Here is a 20,710-nt window from a genome sequence, read left to right on the forward strand (position 1 = left end):
TTTATAGTGAAGAGTTAGTCCTAATAACGTGTATAGAGGTTACCGACCTTATATCACTCCGAAAGGTTGAGAATGTGATTCCATGAGTTGAGCATGCATTATATATATGTGTATCTATTTTACTCTACCGAACCGCGCTATAGTCGGCCGGGTACAGCACCTATTGTGCAACTACTGATCAGTTGGGTTTTACCGAGCTCCACGTGGCCGGGTACGATTCTACCGAGCCTTATGACGGCCGGGTACGTTTTACCGAGCCTATTATGTCTGGGTACGATATGATGATGATGATGACCACAGAGGCGTATGTTTTAAAAGTTTATGTATACATACATATGTATCATGCATTTCATGTCAGTAGCCCTCAAAGGTACTCAGATATTCCAGGTTGTATATTCTTTATCCCTGCTTACATTACTGTTCGTATTTATGGTTCCCTGCCTTACGTACTCAGTACTTTATTCGTACTGACGTCCTTTTATTTGTGGATGCTACATGTCGTGTCGCAGGCCCTAATAGACAGGCAGGTGCAGCTCCCCCACCACAGTAGGTTGTCCAGTTCAGCAGTGATTGGCGAGATCCCTTCTCTGAACTTGCCGTGGTCTTGGTATGCATTTTTGTTATAGATATTATGGGTATGTCGGGGCCCTATTCCGGCTATGTTGCAGCACTTATGTTCATTTAGAGGCTCATAGACAAGTGTCGACTCATGTATAGTTTGGTATGCCTTGTCGGTTGGTTTTTGTTGTACAGTCTTTCATGGTAGCGTGGTAGCTCGTACCTTATATGTAGTTTCTTGATTGTCTGGTCATCCCCTGCTATGTATGTTCATGCCATCATATTTTATTGTTGGTTGTCCATGATCCATATCTACCATTTATATTGATCTCGTCAACTCTAAAAGATAATAAAAAAAAGGTTAGATAAAATGTACGTTGGGGCTCGGCAAGTATGGTCGGGTGCTAGTCGTGGCCCTCCAGTTTGGGTTGTGACATATCGGTAGCAAATCTATCTGTCGACCGAAAACCTCTACCGTGTCCTTCGACCCTTTCGTAGGGCAATAACTGACCTATAGAAGACCGTCAATCTGTGTCGAAGTCATCCTTTGCCTTTTCCTTATTCTCAGTACCGACCCGTGGTTGATGTCGGGAAACCAAGTTGGTCATCCTCTATTATTATCTTTAACTCGTAGTGGTTATGGACATCTGCCAATGTTGTGGCCTAGAAAATGAGCAGGCTTTTATTCAATTTTCGGGAAGCATTCGAACTCTTCGGATTCTGCCCTTTAGTAAATGCCTCAGTTGCCCATTAGTCTAGCACGACTAGTAATGACATCTTCAAATTATGGAATATGGTCACGAACTCCTGCAGCAATTCGAACTCTCCTTGCGCAATTTTGAATATGTTGGCCTTCTAGGCCTGTACCATCCTGGTCCGGCATGGGCCTTGATAAAGGAATTTGCGAGAATCTCGAAAGAATCTGTCGAGTGCTTGGGTAAAAGTGAATACCATGTCAGGCCCCTTTAGTGACGGTCTCTCCGAACTTCTTCAAAAAGACTGACTCATTCTCATGCACATCTTAGTCATTTCCTTTCATCTCCACTGTATACGTGGTGATATGCACCTGAGGATCCGAAGTCCCATCATATTTTTTTGCATGTCTGACATTTTAAACCGCTTCGGGATCAACTCTAGTGACGCTCTTGGTTTGAACAATAATTGGGTGTATTTCTTTGGGTCCGGTCCTTTGCACAGTGGCGGTGCGCCCAGGGATTTGATCCGTTCGGGCATTTATTTCACTCATGAATCTCATGAGTACGATTTGCAAAGGAATCATTCTCGTTATTGTTATCGGATCCGTTGTCGTTCCCCTCGGTACTATCGAAGCCGACCTCGCCCCTCGGGAAATTATTATCAACCCTTTGTGTTGTTTTGTTTGCGGGAGAAATAGGAGTAACTGAACCTCTTCCCTTCGCGTTGTTTGAAGCACCCGGCAATGACTGCCTCAACTCCATCATGACTTGATCATGTCACGACAGATGGCCCATAATAGCCTTTTATTGTTCCCATAGGAATCTCATATTTCCACAACACGCTCGCCTTCAACATCATCACGAGTTGTCTCCCGAACATGTCGTGGATATTGGCTACTATGGACCGACGTGACCTCATCCCCTCCGTTGCGGGTATCACTGATCGAATCTTTGTGTTGAAGTTGATTTCCTTGGGCTGCGTGATGTTGACATCGATATCTCCCATTTTTAATGATTTTTTGCTAAGAAACTAAGAATTAAACAGGTTAGTAATAGATGTAAAGATCAACTCAATTACACAACTATCTAAACACCACAGTGGGCGCCAAACTATTTATTCGTAAAACAATTCAGTTGAATTTGTATCGTGATTTATAGACAAGTGAATCGATTTGACCCCAAAATGATAAAAAAATTCAATAAAATACAAGACTTAGCGTTGGAACCGAGATGAGATAATGAATAGCCTGGTTCAAGGTGCAGAGCTTCCGAAGGTAGCAATATCAATATTAATAAGCAAGAAATGAAATATTGTTGACCTTTTGGATAGTATATAGCATACGTTTGTCAGAAAATTCGTCCCCTTACAATGGCTGTTGAAATCAATATTTATAGTTGCACTTGGGGAACAAGGTCCTAGGATTAATCCCCTCTTAAATGACAATTATGGGGGCCATTGAAGAATGTGTAACGACAGACTATGAATGACATAATTCTCTATAACGGATTGTGTATTTGATATTGCAAAATATTCTTCATTGAATGCTATTGGGTGGCAGGCATTCGTTTGTCTTTATTAACAATATTCCCTTCGGGGGCTATCCAGTGCTAACCGAAGATGCCTCCCCTGGTCCTAGTTTCCAACTATTTTACATTCAATCTGCCTCTGATTCCACGTGTCTCTCTATTATGCAACTATTTAATATAAACCAATTTTCAACAAAAAAGAAAGAAAGACGGAGTGTGCACATTCATAATCAGTAGCGTCATCGATTGTCCGCAAAAAGGTAAGACGATCCTTATACATTAAATACTAATGAACCTACATTGTGTCTATTATTATATGTAACATACAAAAAGTTTCATATAATAGTTATCATTATACAATTAGCATAACACCATTTCAGCAGCTAATCCATTTACAAGACTCATAAAATTTACTAACATACATCGCCGACGTTTCTGTAAGCACAAAAGGAAACAAAAAATTTAGTCGAACTCCTTCCCTACTCCTCTTTGTGATGACCCTAAAGGTCATCTCTTGTTTTAGAAGTCAAATTTGCGTCCCGAGGCCTTAAAAATCTCTTTTTGTCTCACCTCGATTTGCACGCGCAGTAAGGACGCATTTCCGGAAAGCTTTTATGTGAAATTTAAGAAAAATAATAAATTTTGCCTTTAAAATTGATTAAATTTGACTTTGGTCAATATTCTTGGTAAACGGACCCGGACCCATAATCCGATGGCCCGTAGGGTCCGTAGTAAAATATGGGACTCGGGCGTATGCCCGAAATTGAATTCCGATGTCCCTAGCTCGAGAAAAGAATTTGTGAAGAACATTATTTGCTGGGAAATATAAAGACTTTTTGAAATGAAATGATGCGTGTTCTTGAGGGTATCGGGTCCGTATCTTGGTTCCGGAGCACGGCACAGGTTTAAAATAATAACTAAGTCAAATCTGTGAAATTTGGTAAGAATCGGAGTTGATTTGGTATAATCAGACCTTTAGTTGAGAAAATGAAAATTTCAATGTTCTTAAAGAATTTCATGAATTTGAGGTTAAATCCATAGTTATTAATGTTATTTTGATAATTTGATTGCACAAGCAAGTCCGTATGATGTTTTTAGACTTGCGTGCATGTTTGGCCTGGAGCCCCGACGGCTCGGGTGAGTTTTGGATAGGCCACAGGGTGATTTGGACTTAGTAAAATGCAGTTGTGCATCTGGTATTTTGCACAGTCCAATTGTGAGATCAAGCTTCGCAATTGCGAAGTGGTCAGGCTTGGGAAATGCGACCAAAGTGTCGCAATCGCGAACCAAGCCTGGGCAGGCCCTCATCGCAAATGCGACCTTAGGGCTGGAAAATGCGAAGGCCCTCACATCGCAATCGCAACATTTCCTTCGCAAATGCGAAGATAGTAGGATTTCAATTGCGAACCCCTTATCGCAATTGCGATAACTGCACCTGTTAAGTGAGATTTAAGACGGGATTCTTCATCATTTTACAACTTTCTCAAACCTTAAATATCCTTAGGCTAATTTTCAAAGGCTCAACATTCTGCAAATCATAAGTAAGTGATTTCTAACTCATCTTCTTCAATTTAATCCAACTTTTTACATAATTTCACTTTAAAATCTAGGGTTTCTCATGGAAAATTGGGGGGTTTTCGGTAGAAATTAGGATTTTTAAATTTTGGGGATTTGGACCTCAATTTGAGGTCGGATTTAAAAACTAATTGCATAATTGAGTGCGTGAGTGAAGGGGTAATCGGGTTTTGGTTCGAACTTCGGGTTTTGACAAAGCGGGCCCGGGGTCGATTTTTGACTTTTTGGGGAAAACAATAGGAAAACTGTTTTCATGCATTAGTATTGGTTTATTTAACATTGATTAATGTTATTAAGTAAATTATGGCTAGATACAAGCGGATTGGAAGTGGAACCGAGAGGTAAAGCGGTAATTGATGCTTAATCTTGTCCATGGAATTGAGGTAAGTGTTTGACCTAACCTTAGCTTGAGGGAATAGGAGTTGTGGTCTTATTTGCTATGTGTTAGTATTGAGTACGATGTATAGGTGTGGTGACGAGTGTCGCGCCCCCTTTCTCTCGCGAAATCGAGTTTATGACATTTGGGAGGATAACTCGTTCCCTTTTTGGGTATTGGGTTTGAATTGAAGAGTCACCACCTAATGATTAAAGTACATTAGGACACTAAGAAAGGTTTGATTTAGAAAACCAGAGTTTGGGTAAGGGCTAGAAATTATCCCGAGGGGAAGGTGTTAGGCACCCCTCAGGATCCACTAGTGTGGTTCCCGGCCATGCTACAATTGTAACTTTAAGTACAAATAACAAGTAAACAAATAAATATTTCAAATATGAGGGATTGTCACATTATCGCTGCAAATAAATTAAAGTTTGAAGAAACAAAGAAAGCTCAAATTTCGAGGAAATAGTTTGAAAATTCTTAAAAGTAGTAAAATAAACAAGTAAAGGGAAGGGGGTCCTAGGTTTAAAATTATATGGATCACATCAATGCAATATCCGGTAATCACTCCTCAGAAGAGGGGTTACACGTGGTATTAGCACACCGGTCATCATATCCATATCTATCCTTTCCTACCACGTTAAGGTATTAAAATATGGAATAGTTTCGTTACTTATTGCATGCTCTTACCCGTCCCAATCCTATCAGCCCGGAGGCATTTGGGACTACTAATCCTAAAGTGAAGGGAGATTGGGCTTTTATGGTTTAAAGGACAAAATCTATGGTGACAAACAAAACACATAGAGCAGATATGGGAAAACACACAACATTTAAAGTCTCAAACAGGCCTCCTCAACTTAAAGATAGATTGTTTAGCATGTCTTGCATGTACTGGTTATGGTCTGAATTAAACTTAAAGAAACGTTAAAGCAGGCTGATTTATCACATATTTTCAGATAAAAAATTCGAATTAAGCCTGCCCGCTGGTTGTAATTAATAAATACTGGCACAGTTAAAACTTTTACCCTAATGCTTGCCTAAGTGTTAGACGAAACCTATAGGCATGATATCTACAAAGAGGTAAACTGATTACAAAAAGGTCGCTAGTTTTAACAAAGTAAAACAAGTTCTGCGATTGATAACGCATTACTACTGACAGATTAAACTTAAAACGTGTGAGTCGATTTAGATTTGATTAGAACCCTTATAGGCATGCTTTCTAAGTGTTTGTTAACTTAAAAACACTGTTATAGACACAGAGAAATGCAGAAACATATTGTCTAGGTGTTGTATTTTATTACGAACGTGATATCTGATTACACTGATTATTAAGGCCTATAATTATGTTTGCCTAATGATAGAGGAGTATGCAAGAATCAAAAAGGTCTTATAGGCATATTATCTTCATGCATGTGCACCCTATAGACATGGTATCTATGCAGAAATTCTTATAGACATGTTATCTAAGATGAGAATGCAAAAGTTCTTATAGTCCTGGTGTCTATATGCGAATGCAGAATTCTATAGGCATGATTTCTATATGTGAGTGCATAGATTCAGAAAGAAACTCTTATAGGCAGGATGTCTACATGATATGCAGAAATTTATAAGTTAACTGTAGATAGGATGTAAATGCGGAAATTAATAAACCTATAGGAAGGATATCTACGTGAATAAACCTATAGGCAAGTTATCTACCCTTTGCATACATTTATTCCCTCCCCTTTTCACTAGCCATCCCAAATTGTCTATTACAAGTTATTACAGCCCCGAATGAATAAGAAAAGAAAAATTACATCAGCAATTAAAGTACAACCAAGGGGAGCCTAATTTAGACTCCATGTCTGAAGTATGAGATGAACCAAATTCAAGAGATCTTAATCAAAGCCTTTCTCTTATTTGGATGTTTCAGAGTTCCCTAAGAGCCTCATCGGGACTTCGGGTTGTGCTCACACCCAAATGTGTAACCAGATTAGGATATAGTGTAGTGTGGAAGGGCCAGCCTTCAAGTGTCCAAGTTCAGAGGGAACGCAAGGTCCCAAAGGCAAGGCTCACAAGAGGGGGCAGAACTTAGAAACTAAGAAAGAGTGCGAGTGCAGAAGTACAATTCTGAAAAGGGAAAAGGAAGAGGGGAATAACTTGAAATCAGTGCATATAGGGGTATAGGGGCGTAGGGAATTTTAAAGAACACAAGAAAAGCAGGCTGATGGGCATACTCAGCAATGGGATATGCTGGCACATCCTCCAGCATGTTAGATGTTAGGACCTCACTGATTCAGAAATTAGGTCACAGGCAACAACTCATGTTGCCATGCCCTAAGTCACCACTTACAAACTTATAGGGGTAACGGGATAGGGAGAAAAGATTCACAGTAGAAACAGATAGTAGAACATAGGCATATTAAGTCAAATATTGAACTCTACATAAATAGTAAGATAACCATGGATATAAAATTGTAAGTAAACACATTGGGGTGATGCTAAAACTTAAAGTATGACATACCAGTTTCAGAGAAAACAAAAAAGAGAAAGCAGTAGTCTTGTGAGAGCCTAAGTGCAGGAAGACAAAATACTATAAGTGTGAGTAAGAGTTCAGAAAGAGTTGTGAATTGTGAAGTGTAGTGCTCTGAATTGAAAAGTGTGTTTGTGAAAAAGAGGTCGTGTCATTTATAGTGTAGAAAGCAGGAAGGAATAAGGTAAGAAATAATTTGAAAACTGATTGCTAATCAATTACACAAAACCTCCCTTAATTAAGAGTTTCAGATTCAAACGGGCATAAACTAATTAAGGAAAGAAATATATCAAACTCTTTGTGCAAAGTAGAAAATTAGGGGCAAATACACAAACGTTATTTAAGGACAAGGTGTTTGAAATACACGGTTGCACAAATAAGGTAAGGGAATCAATTAACAGCCAGTAAATCACAAGGTCCAAGATTTGTTATGAATGAACCAAGTCAGAAGGTTGGGAAAGATATTAACTTAAGAAAAACCAGCAAACAATCAATTAGACCTATTAAAAAAGGATTCTGAATCAATCACAAACTTGAAAACCTTTTTGAAGAAAGATTCATCACATATAAAAGCATACAGACACGTTAAACATGAAAGAAACTTGTCATGCCTTTGTAAAATCAGTAGAAAGAAAAGGTTCAACATTGTATGAAAACAAAGATATTCAAACTCATTCAGAGGTTCAAAACTAGTCTGAAAGAGTTAAGGGGTCCTCGAAATAAAGCCCTAGCTCGAACAAACCAGAAAACATAAAGGAGAGGGAAAGCAAGTTAAGTCGAGACATGTGTAGAGGTTTCAGAAGAGAATTGAGGATTCTAACATGCTTCTTTCAGAACTCATGAGAGATCATGATAGCAAAGTAACATACAAACAGTAGCAGGATTCAGAGGATAGAATGAAAAATACCGATAAGAATAACAGAGGAAACATGCTTAAGAGGCACTTTTAGAAGAACTCAAACAAAGTTCGGTAGAAGAAAAGTAGTAAGCACACTTAAGAACGCGGTAAAAAATACAGTAAAGAGATTCATAGAACATAATGGAAATACTAGTAGGAATAGTAGAAGAAACATGCTTAAGGAGTTTTCTAAAAAGGAACTTAAACAGGGCTCAGTAGAAGGCAAACAAAGAACTTTAAGAACTTAGTAGGAAAATACAGTAGAAGAACACAAAAAAAACATTAGTAATTATAGCAGAAAAGCACATATAGAAGAACACAGTAAGATAGACATACAAGAGCATGGTAAAAGGAAAAATACAAGAACACAGTAGGAGCAAGTACACGTAAAGGAAAAGGAAAGTCAGAAATCACTTAAACATTTTAGAAAACCCTAGATCGGAAAAGAAAGTCCTTAAAAAGAATAATTTATGAAAGAAGAAATTGGGAAAATTGTTTGACAACTCAAGTAGAGCGTAGATATATAACAGATCTAAGATGAATCGGAGAAAACCTCGAAGGGTTACGGTTTTAGAAGAACCCTAGAATGAGAAAGGCTTTGGAAAGGTCTCATAAGCCGGAGAAGTCAGAAACAGGCTCATAAGACCAGGATACGCCGGAGCAAAGCCGGAGATGGCCGTGAAACCTCGAGCCGGCAAAGATCTGAGTGAGAACCTTTGAGGTCAGACCTCGAATCTTTAAGTACCAAGTGTACAAGAGCAAAGGGAGGTGTGTTTAAGACTCCCACGGACTAAGAAGCTATGGATTCCGGTGAGTTTAAGGTGGAAGACAGTGAGAGGGGGCTAGGGATAGGGAAGGTTCAAGAGTGTTTGAGAGAGTTTGAGAGTTCAGAGGCGGTGGTTGGTGAGAAATGAGGTAGGGTTGGGGGTGTTTGTGAATTAAAAAGCAAAGGGGAAATCGTGGCCGTTGATCAGAATGATCAACGGCCTAGACCAAAAGGGGACGCCGGGCGGGTTAGATTAGTTGGGTCAGGGGCGGGTTAGGTTATTGGGCCAGCCAATTGGGGTTTTGAAATTGGGTTAATTGGGGGGTTGATTTGGGCTATAATTGAAATGAAATAGGGCTAGTGTTTAAATAGCCACTTTTCCCCTTTTTTTATTTTATAAAAATAAGTAAAATAATTTTAGAAACAAATTAAAGGTAATAAATTAATTAATAATATATAAATATTAAATTGAAAATACTGGGATCAATTTTTGTAATTATAAACGCAAATAAATATTAAAGAAGGCTAAAATTGCAATTATATGCAATTTAGTTTTAAAACGCTAAATAAATTTATAAAAATGTGCAAAAATTATCTTAGCTATATTTTAGTATAAATATGAGAATAAAATAAATTATTCACCAAAATGATAATTTTGGAAATAATTATTGGTTTTTTGTACTACTAAAATAGGGCAATAAATTGATTTGAAAAATCTTTTTTTTTTAAAAATGAGGAAAATTACTAAAACACTTAGACATGCTTATATATGCATACATATACTATTTTGAAAGTATTTTGCCTATATAAAATATACAGGGAAAAATTGGGTATCATTAGATGTCCCTCTTTACCCGGGAAGGATGGAAGAGTTGTCGGGTAAAGATATGATGGTCAATTTGACCGAACGAAATGGTTTGAAGAATCTGACTGTGCTCTGGTTCCTGAGCTGCCTACATATCCTTGGTCTTATAGGAATCAGGCCATATGTAATTCAGGATCCGTCGGCGGAATATGCCGATGGAGATTTTTTCAAAAAACGTACGAGATATTTAGGTTGAGAGGGATGGTCAAAGTCTACTAGGCTGAGGGAACGGGAGCGGGATCGCTCCTGCTAAGACGGCCATTGCTAGCCGATTTACCTGCAAATAAGCAATACAAGCATATATTGTGCGTAAATTTAAACATGATGAAGCGTATAATAAAGGATTCGCGGGCCATGAAATGATGCTCTCGGGCTATGAGGATGATGCCTCCGAACCATGATGCCTTTGAATAATGATATGCAAAAGATTAAAAGGGATCCTCGGGCCATGGCATGGTGTTCTCGGGCTATGCAAATGGTGCCTCTGAACGATGATGCCCTCGGATAATTTGGCAATCTTTCAGCCCATGAGATGATGTAAATGACGATCTTTTAGCCATGCAAATGCAATAAGTGGCGATCTTTCAACCGATGCAAGATGTAAATGTAGTGGCGATCTTTCAGCCGATGAAATGCAATAAGTGGCAATCTTTTAGCCATGCAAGGTGTAAATAAAGTGGCGATATTTCAGCCATGCATATGGAGGTAGAGCTTAACCTCGGAAGACAGGATGGTAGCCTTATTTAATGCAGAGAATGCAGATGGAGACAGAGCTTAGTCTCGGAAGGCAGAATGGTAGCCTTATGCAATACAGAGAATGCAGATGGAGGTAGAGCTTAACCTCTGAAGGCAGAATGGTAGCCTTATGCAATGCAGAGAATGCAGATGAAGACAGATCTTAGTCTCGGAAGGCAGAATGGTAGTCTTATGCAATGCAGAGAATGCAGATGGAGACAGAGCTTAGTCTCGGAAGATAGAATGGTAGCCTTATGTAATGCAGAGAATGCAGATGGAGATAGAGCTTAGTCTCGGAAAGCAGAAGTGTAGCCTTATGCAATGCAGAGAATGTAGATGGAGACAGAGTTTAGTCTCGGAAGGCAGAATGGTAGCCTTATGCAGGAAGTATCATTGGGGTAGAGTTTCTAAACAAGGCAGTTTTAGTAATAAACATCGCATGATTTAGTAAAAGCATAATGTAAGTACATAATTAAGAATAGTTTTCTTTAGATGAACCGACGACTGCGACGTGGTTCAAGACATTGCAACTTCTCTTGCTCCGGAATTTTGAGGGTCCTCCTCAAAATTCCGCCCCAGTTTACTGGGCTGCTGCTTCTGACGACTGTTAATGATAAATGGCTGGAATTGACTTTGGAATTTTGAGGGTCCTCCTCAAACCCTCAAAATTCTGCCCCAGTTCCCAATAGCGAGGAAATGGAAATTTTATTGAATTGTGACCGAACCCATAGGACTGCATCTGAATTGATCGGTATTGGCCAAACTTCTCTTTCCATTTCTGCAAGTATGAGGGCTCCTCCTGTTAGAATGCGGTAAACTATGTATGGACCCTGCCAGTTCAGAGAGAACTTCCCCTTGGCTTCATCTTGATGTGGAAAGATTTTCTTTAGCACCAGTTGCCCCGACGTGAATTGTCTTGGCTTGACTCTCTTGTTGAAGGCTCTGGACATTCTATTATGATAAAGATGACCGTGGCAAATTGCATTCATTTTCTTTCCGTCTATAAGAGCTAGTTGTTCGTGACAACTCTTCACCCATTCTGCATTGTCGAGTTCCACTTCCTATATGATCCTCAAGGAAGGAATTTCTACCTCGGCAGGAATGACCGCCTTTGTACCGTATAATAGCATATAGGGAGTCGCCCTGGTTAATGTGCGGACTGTGGTGCGATACCCCAATAAAGTAAATGATAACTTCTCGTGCCACTGCTTATGCTTCTCTATCATTTTCCTTAGTATCTTCTTGATGTTCTTATTGGCGGCCTCTACGACTCTGTTCATCTGAGGTCTGTTGGCTGTAGAATTCTTGTGTTTGATCTTAAAGTTTCACACATGGCTTTCATCAAATCACTGTTGAGATTGGAACCATTATCGGTAATGATTGATTCTGGAATCCCGAACCGACAAACGATACGGTCGCTGACGAAGTCTGCCCTAACTTTTTTAGTCACTGCTTCGTAAGATGCTGCTTCGACCCATTTGGTGAAATAGTCGATTGCTACTAGGATAAACCTGTGCCCGTTTGTTGCGTTGTCTCGTTGCATTTCATAGTCATTGGTTCATCAAGATAAGTAATAGTAATGCTGTATAAGTAAAGTAATGAGAGAAAATAATAAGAGTAACATTTATAGGGAAAATCGAAATGCTTTTAAAAAATTCCATCAATGTTTTGAACATTGAAGATCTTATTGTGAAATTTTAAAATGCGAAAGGAAAGTCAACTAGTAAAAATGAAAGATAGTGCATGATGCTTGTTCAGCCTTGATACCCCGAGGCTTTCCGGGCTATGGTGGTTCTGATTGTCCAATTGTTGAGGCATGCTCCTCGGCTTACAGCATGTATGGAAGGGCCTTCCTCCCTCTCCCCCTTGAAAATGACACAAAAATCCATGTCATCATCTTCCACGAATAAATTCATCACTGCTGCCAGTGCTTCCTCTTCTTCCGACCCATATATAACATCGGCTGGCTGGAAAGTCTATTCTAAATGTGGTTTCGGCTGCTCCAATGGCTAGTAAGGGCCGCTCCATAGTGGCCACCAGTTGTTGAACTCTTCCCAAGTGTACTCTTATCCCAGACCAAAAGTGGTGCCATGCTTCTTCAACTTGATAGGTTTGGTGATTCCTTGGAGGTTCTTGCCAAGTCCCTTGCCAGGTTCATATCCGCTCCAGTTCAATATGCTTTCGATTTTGTTGTCCCACCATTTGTCCTTATCAACGACATTGACTCGCTCGATGTGTTGATAGGTCTCTGCGCCTATCTTTCTTCTACCTCTGATCGCTGGGATGGTTTGGCGACTGTATTATGGGATTGCTACCATCGTCGTGAATGATCACCTCTTGGTGATTCCACTCAAACTTCACTGCCTAATGTAGGGTTGATGATACAACCCCAGCGGCATGAATACAAGGCCGTCCCAAAAGCAAGTTGTAAGATGCCGTCACGTCTATTACTTGAAACTCAACATCAAACCAAGTAGGCCCCATCTGCAAACACAAGCTAATTTCCCCAATAGTGGACCTTTGGGAACCGTCAAAAGCTTTGACATTGATGGCCCCGTCCTTGATCTCATGCAACCCCTTTCCCAATGTCCTGAGTTTTACCACCGGACAAATGCTGAGGCTGGACCCACCGTCGATCAGGATTCTGGTGATGAAATAATCCTCGCATTGCACAGTGATGTGCAGTGCCTTGTTGTGACTCAACCCTTCTGGTGGCAACTCATCTTCATGAAAAGTGATCTTGTGACTCTGCAATACCTGCCCTACCATGTTTTCAATTTCTCCTCCATTGATGTTGCTCGGTACATATGCCTCACTCAGCACCTTCAACAAGGCGTTCCTATATTCATCGGAGCTTTGCAGCAAACCTAGGATAGAAATCTGTGCTGGTGTTTTGTTCAACTAATCAATGACTGAGTACTCATTTGCTTGTATTTTTCTCCAGAGATCATCGGGCCCAGCTTCAGTGATGGTTGGTCGTCCATAGGCCTGCTTGCTTGATTCAGCCAAATGTTCTAGGGTGTATACTCTGTCGGTTCTTGTCATACCCTGTGTTGTGACTACTTCTCCAGATTTGGCTTTGACTTTCCTTCTTGTCTCGGTTGTGTAGTCCCAAAGGATGGCCTCTGTATAGAATGGCATTATAGCCGTCACTGCTACTGGAATGGGTGCATTTACCCCAAATGGAGCATGTATTTTGGATGGTAAAACCGTAACTTCAAACGTCCCGGGTGTGTTTGCTGGAGACCCAAACTCGACCTCAATTGGTGTCGGCACCTTTGTGGGGGAGGGCGATTCAAACTTAAGTGGTATGGACATATTCACCTCGGTGTCCCCAGAAGGCTGGATCTGGACTATAATCGGATTAAGGGTGATTGTCGGTTTCTTTGGATCGTCACCTTCCATGATCAAACCGATCGATCCCCTGGGGTCCCAATCATCTTCTATCTCAATCATGTGAATGCCTCCACCCTTGTGGTCGGGCAGAGGGTTGTTGCGGACATTTGGAGTAGGCTCATTTTCCACAATAATCTTGTTCTTAATTAGTGCATGGATCTTATTTTTTAGAGAACGTCATTCATCATTGGTATGCCCTTTCATGCCGAAATGGTATGCACAAGATTTATTTGGATTGACCCATTGGGAAGGGTTTTTAGGGTTTATAGTAGGGATGGGGGTGACATAACCAGCGACTTTGAGCCTTTCATACAGTTGGTCAATTGGTTCAGCAATGGCAGTATATTGTTTGGGAGGTCTACGGTCGAAATTCGGTCGGGGTCTAGGAAAGTTTTGGCGAGTGGGAGGCGATTGATAATGAGTGGGTTGAGCATTGTAGGCTTAGTATACATGTGTGGGTTGGGAATATCTGGGTGAAGTAGGCTGATATGTGGGAGGTGGAGGTGATTGGTAAGTAGGTGGTGGAGTTTCGTATGAGGGCGAGGGTTCTTGGTAATTTGGAGTAGGTTGATATGTGAGTGGAGGCATCGGGTAGGTTTGGTATTTGATAGGGGATTTGGTTCTCTGTGCAACCATTACGGCACTCAAGTCCCTTTTCTTGGATGTGCTACCAGACTGTAGAGCCTTGTTGGTAGCCTGCAATGCTTCAAAGTTTGTGACCATACCACTTTTGATGCCTTCCTCGATCCTCTCACCTAAGTTAATGATATTGGAGAATTTCTGGATTTCAATCAGCATCAACCTTTTATAGTACTGTGGGTCTTGAGCTCGGACAAAAAACCTGTTCATTTGTTCTTCTTCTAAAGCCGGTCTGACCTTAGCAGCTTCTGATCTCCAGCGGGTAGAATACTCGCGGAATGTCTCTGCGGGTTTCTTCTTTAGGTTTTGGATGTAGAACATATCTGGTGCATTTTCTGTGTTGAACCTGAACCTGTCCATGAAATAGAACTCCAAGCTTACCCAATTTGACCATTTCTTCTGATCTTGGCAAATGTACCAAGACAGAGCATCTCCCTTCAGACTCCTCATGAAAAGTTTCATGCGGATCCTTTCATCCTTTCCTACTCCGACCAGATTGTCGCAGTATGTTATCAAATGAACTCCCGGATCTCCCGTACCATCGAATATCTCCAACTTTGGAGGTTTGTACCTCTCGTGCAGTTCAATATCGGGTTGTATGTAGAGATCTTCATAGTTTAACCTCTTAATTCTTTTGCTTCCTTCGACGCCCTAAATTCCGCTGGTCAACTTTTTAAGCTCTTCGGCTAGACTCCTGATGAGTGAGTCGTTATCATCAGACTCGGGTATGCTTGAAATGGGTTGGGTAGAGTGTGGCATGGTTTCCACGTAGATGGGGGGTTATGAGTGTGGAAATGGTCATTAGTGGAGTTCATCGGTTCTGGGATGAGCAGTGGAGTATTGTTGGAAGTATGAAAGGTGTTACAGTGGTAGTGAGGAGCGGGATGGTTTTGTGGTTTTGTGATGTTTTGTGGAGGTGTGGGGTTCTAAGCGTTAGGAAAATTGACATCTGAGGTGGTAAGGGAAAATGATAAGCTCGCCAAGTTCCGGACCTGATCAAGTTCCTCCTGAAATTTCAACAGTTTTTGCTCGAGTTGGGACGCACTTTCTTTGGAGACCTGAGTACCATGAGTGATCTTTACCCGTTCAGTTGAGTTGTTCAGATCCTCCATCTTTTCTTTGTTCTTGTTTTTGACAGGACTTGGAGGAGGAGTGGGTGGAGGGCCCTTTGATCTCGTTGAATAAGATGATATTTCCAAAGTGCACGAACTAACCTTTGGGGAGGGGAGTAAATAAACAAAAAGTAAAAACAAAAAGGTAACAAGTCAGTGAGGATTATAAGAAAAATGTTGCAAAATTTAAACATATAGTGCAAGAATGTAAATCGCGTCCTATTTGTGAAACCTCCTTGTGCCCGAGGTAGGCCTAGCGACAAGTTGATTTGGAGAACTTATAATGGTAAATGCCTTATTTTATTGATAAGAAGTAGACGAATCCCAAAATGATGCTAAATAATAGTAAATAAACTGTCACTAGCGGCCATAGGCCTTATTACATTCATAAAACGAAAAGAAAAGACTCTTATCTACTTGGTCCCAGAAGGACCATCCCCAGACTCAACATCTTTGGCTCCATCGAACAGCTTCACCAGCTCGTGAAGTCCCAGCAGCAGGTAGGCTCTAGCCAGGTGTCCACCCTCGTTTCCTTCAGCATTCTGGTAGTCCTCGATTCTTTTGAGAAATTTCCTTTCCAGCTCTACTAAACCCCGCTCCAAGTATCCAAGTCACTTGTTGGCATTGACAGCCATGTCTTTCCACTCTTCAATCAGCTTTTGGCGGGCTTCTTATTTCTCACGGTGCTCGCTTTCACATTCCCGAATCCTCTTGCGCATTTGATTGTATTTGACCTGTGCTTCAGCCCTTTTATCGATGATTCTGTGACCTCGAACAAACCGAGGTTGGCCCATACCATTGTGATTATCCTCCAGCCAGCCTGAATAGTATGGTGTGTAGCCAGCATGGTATCTGTCTGGCTCGATAGTATCTCTCCCCATGATAATCTTACAATGCCACATATGTTGAGCTTGGCACTTATAAGGACTGTCATCAGCTTGGAAGTCAGCCCGGAAGTGACTCGCCTTGTCGACCCTTGGTATAACCTGCTTCCTACCAGCCTATTTCATAACCTGGAGAGGGACGTAAAGGTAGGTTCCTCTCAAACCGATCAGTATCAGAAATGGTGCGTCCCTAGATCGGGTGATGAACTCTTCAGTAGGGAACCACTCGAACATCCATTATATTTGATCCTCAGTTAGATTTTCAAACAACTCCACCAATCCCTTGGCATCTTCTGGCTGAGCAAACATGTTGGGCATGTAGTTCATTCGCCTTGGTTGATGGAAGGCTATATGACCGTCCTAGTCTCTCTACGTTGAATCTCTTGCCGATATTCACCCCTTTGGAGATGTTCTATGATCCAGAGTTGGAATAGCAAGTTGCATCCCTCGAAGTGTGAGGCTCCTTGTTGACACTTTTCCAGGGCTCGGTATATCTCTGCGATGATCATGGGCACTATGCTAAATGGTTGTCCCCCAATTCCCTCCATCAAAGTTTTGGTGACCATGGATAGCCTGGTGTGGATCATCGCTTTCTTCATTGGAAACACTATCATCCCCAAGAAAAAGAACATGAAGACAGAGACCCTTCGGTGAATATGCCCCAACAATGTAAGGGCAAACTCATACGGATAAGTACGGTAAGATTTGTTGTGACCATACCTCTCGTACAAATAATCAAAGGGAATGTAAGACTCATTCAAACATGTCAAGTCTAGATTCTTCTTTAGGCCCATCATTTTGAGAAAACCTCTACCCTTGAGATTTTTCGGCATTAACAGACCCAGAGTCTCCCATGGTATACCAGCCAATCCTCCTATTTCCTCTAGCAGGGGTGTCATCTCAATCTCCCCGAAGCGAAACACAGACCTATCACAGTGCCAGGACAGAGTAGCAGCTTTTATGATTTTGTTGTTTGGTTGGACCTCCAAGAGAGAAGGTAGATTTCCTAGGTATTTCCGGACAAGAGTCTGATCACTGGAGTGAAGATCTTCCCACCAGTTTAACAACTTTGGGTAGATGTTGGTGACCATGCCGAATCTGGGGACTTCGTGCTTCATTCTCTACAAGACAAAAGTGTTAGACCCCTTAACCCCGCCAGACTCGACTATTAAATATCAATAATTGGCATAAAATTTACTTAGTTCTCCAAATGAATGCACAGAACGTGGTAGTCTCCGTTTGGGTTTTTTAGAAAACCTAGTGGACTTTGGACAAGGCTATCTTAAAGAGTAATTATGCGGACAACATCACTGACTCGGCTATGTTTGACCATGATGCAAGCACAATTAGATAGAGTAAGGTTTCTATGGGGGGGTTAGACTATATCCTTGAGCGGACAACTCAAGAGGGAAAGGCACAGAACCGTCGACTACACCATTGATCAACTGGTTTTACCGCAAATACGCTTTTGTCGGATTTAAAGGGTGATAATATTGGAAGAGTGCAACCACTCATTATAAGCGTTGCTATGGTATTTTATTTGGCACGAGTGGAATATGTTGTTGGAAACATGTTTATGCAATAATTAAACAAGTTGTCACGTATTTGCACGTTCATAATGTAATAATTACAATAATTTAAAACAGTAATAAAGGAGTGCAGTAAAGGAAAGCAGTAAAAGAAATAAAGGAAAGAAACAAGAGATAAGTCAGTTTTTGCAGTAGAAGAGAGAATTAAATGCTTAAAGGTATTAAACAAATAAAGCACATAAGAAATGTAAAGTCACAGTAATAGCTTGAAATAGTAAAATCCTAAAAGAAATCCCCAGCGGAGTCGTCATGCTATCGCGCCCCCTTTTTTCTCGCGAACTCGGGTTTATGACATTTGGGAGGACAACTCATTCCCTTTTTGGGAATTGGGTTTGAATTGAAGAGTCTCCATCTAATGATTAAAGTACATTAGGACACTAAGAAGGGTTTGATTTAGAAAACCAGAGTTTGGGTAAGGGCTAAAAATTATCCCTAGGGGAAGGTGTTTGGCACCCCTCAAGATCCACTAGTGTGGTTCCCGGCCATGCTACAATTGTGACTTTAAGTACAAGTAACAAGTAAGAAAATAAAGCTTTCAAATATGAGGGATTGTCACATTATGGCTGCAAATAAATTAAAATTTGAAGAAACAAAGAAAGCTGAAATTTTGAGGAAATAGTTTGAAAATTCTGAAAAGTAGTAAAATAAACAAGTAAAGGGAAGGGGGTCCTAGGTTTACAAATAATATGGATCATATCAATGCAATACCCGGTAATCACTCCTCAGAAGAGGGGTTACACGTGGTATTAGCGCACCGGTCATCATATCCATATCCACCCTTTCCCACCCTGTTAAGGTATTAAAACACGGAATAGTTTCGTTACTCATTTCATGCTCTTACCCATCCAAATCCTATCATTCCTGGAGGCATTTGGGACTACTAGTCCTAAATGGAAGGGAGATTGGGATTTTATGGTTTAAAAGACAAAATCTCAGGCGACAAACATAACACATAGAGCATATATGGGAAAACACACAATATTTAAAGGCTCAAACAGGCCTCCTCAACTTAAAGACAAATTGTTTAGCATGTCTTGCATGTACTGGTTATGGTCTGAATTAAACTTAAAGAAACATTAAAGCAGGTTGATTTATCACATATTTTCAGATAAGAAATACAAATTAGGCCCGCCCGCTGGTTGTAATTAATAAAGACTGGTACAGTTAAAACTTTAACCCTAATGCTTGCCTAAGTGTTAGACGAAACCTGTAGGCATGATATCTACAAAAAGGTAAACTGATTACAGAAAAGTCGCTAGTTTTAACAGAGTAAAACAAGTTTTGCGATTGATAACGCATTACTACTGACAGATTAAACTTAAAACGTGTGAGGCAACTTAGATTTGATTAGAACTCCTATAGGCATGCTTTTTAAGTGTTTGTTAACATAAAAACACTGTTATAGACACAGAGAAATGCAGAAACATGTTGTCTAGGTGTTGTATTTTATTACGAACGTGATATCTGATTACACTGATTATTAAGGCCTATAATTATTTTTTCCTAATGAGAGATGAGTATGCAAGAATCAAAAAGGTCCTATAGGCATATTATCTACATGAATGTGCACCATATAGACATGTAGAAATTCTTATAGACATGTTATCTAAATATGAGAATGCAGAAGTTCTTATAGTCCTGGTGTCTATATGCGAATGCAGAATTCTATAGGCATGATTTCTATACGTGAGTGCATAGGATGTCTACATGATATGCGGAAATTTAAAAGTAAACTGTAGACATGATGTAAATGCAGAAATTAATAAACCTATAGGCAGGATATCTACGTGAATGCAGAATTCTATAAACCTATAGGCAAGTTATCTACCCTTTACATACATTTATTACCTACTCTTTTCACTAGCCATCCCCAATCGTTTATTACAAGTTATTACAACCCCGAATGAAAAAGAAAAGCAAAATAACATCAACAATTAAAGTAAAACCAAGGGGAGCCTAATTCAGACTCTATGTCTGAAGTATGAGATGAACCAGCTTCAAGAGATCATGAACCAAAGCCTTTCTCTCATTTGGATTTGTCAGAGTTCCCTAAGAGCCTCATAGGGACTTCGGGCAGTGCTCACACCTAAATGTGTAACCATATTAGGATATAGTGTAGTGTGGAATGGCCAGCCCTCAAGTGTCCAAGGCAAGGCTCACAAGAGGGGGCAGAACTTAGAAGCTAAGAAAGAGTGTGAGTGCAGAAGTGAAATTCTGAAAAGGGAAAGGGAGGAAGGGAACAACTTAAAAATCAGTGCATATAGGGGTATAGAGGAGTAGGGAATTTGCAAGAACACAAGAGAAGCAGGCTGATGGGCATACTCAACAATGGGATATGCTGGCACACCCTCCAGCCTGTTAGAGGTTAGGACCTCATTGGTTCAGAACTCAAGTCATGGGCAACAACTCATGTTGCCATGCCCTAAGTCACCACTTACAAACACATAGGGGTAATGGGGTAGGGAGCAAAGATTCACAGTAGAAACAAGTAGTAGAACATAGGCATATTAAGTTAAATATTGAACTCTACATAAGCAGTAAAGTAGCCATGGATATAAAAACTTTAAGTAAACACATTGGGGT

The 20,710-nt window shown here is 40.4% G+C and overlaps 1 long non-coding RNA gene across 1 annotated transcript in view; it reads right to left on the reverse strand.

Annotated features, from left to right (window-relative positions):
* LOC142162592 (uncharacterized) overlaps positions 1–20,710 on the reverse strand; it is a 293,983-nt gene that overhangs the window by 239,758 nt on the left and 33,515 nt on the right. The gene's annotated exons all lie outside the window — the stretch shown is intronic.

The sequence above is a fragment of the Nicotiana tabacum genome, chromosome 8 (assembly GCF_000715075.1).
Source record: "Nicotiana tabacum cultivar K326 chromosome 8, ASM71507v2, whole genome shotgun sequence".
In the NCBI taxonomy this organism is placed as follows: domain Eukaryota; kingdom Viridiplantae; phylum Streptophyta; class Magnoliopsida; order Solanales; family Solanaceae; genus Nicotiana; species Nicotiana tabacum.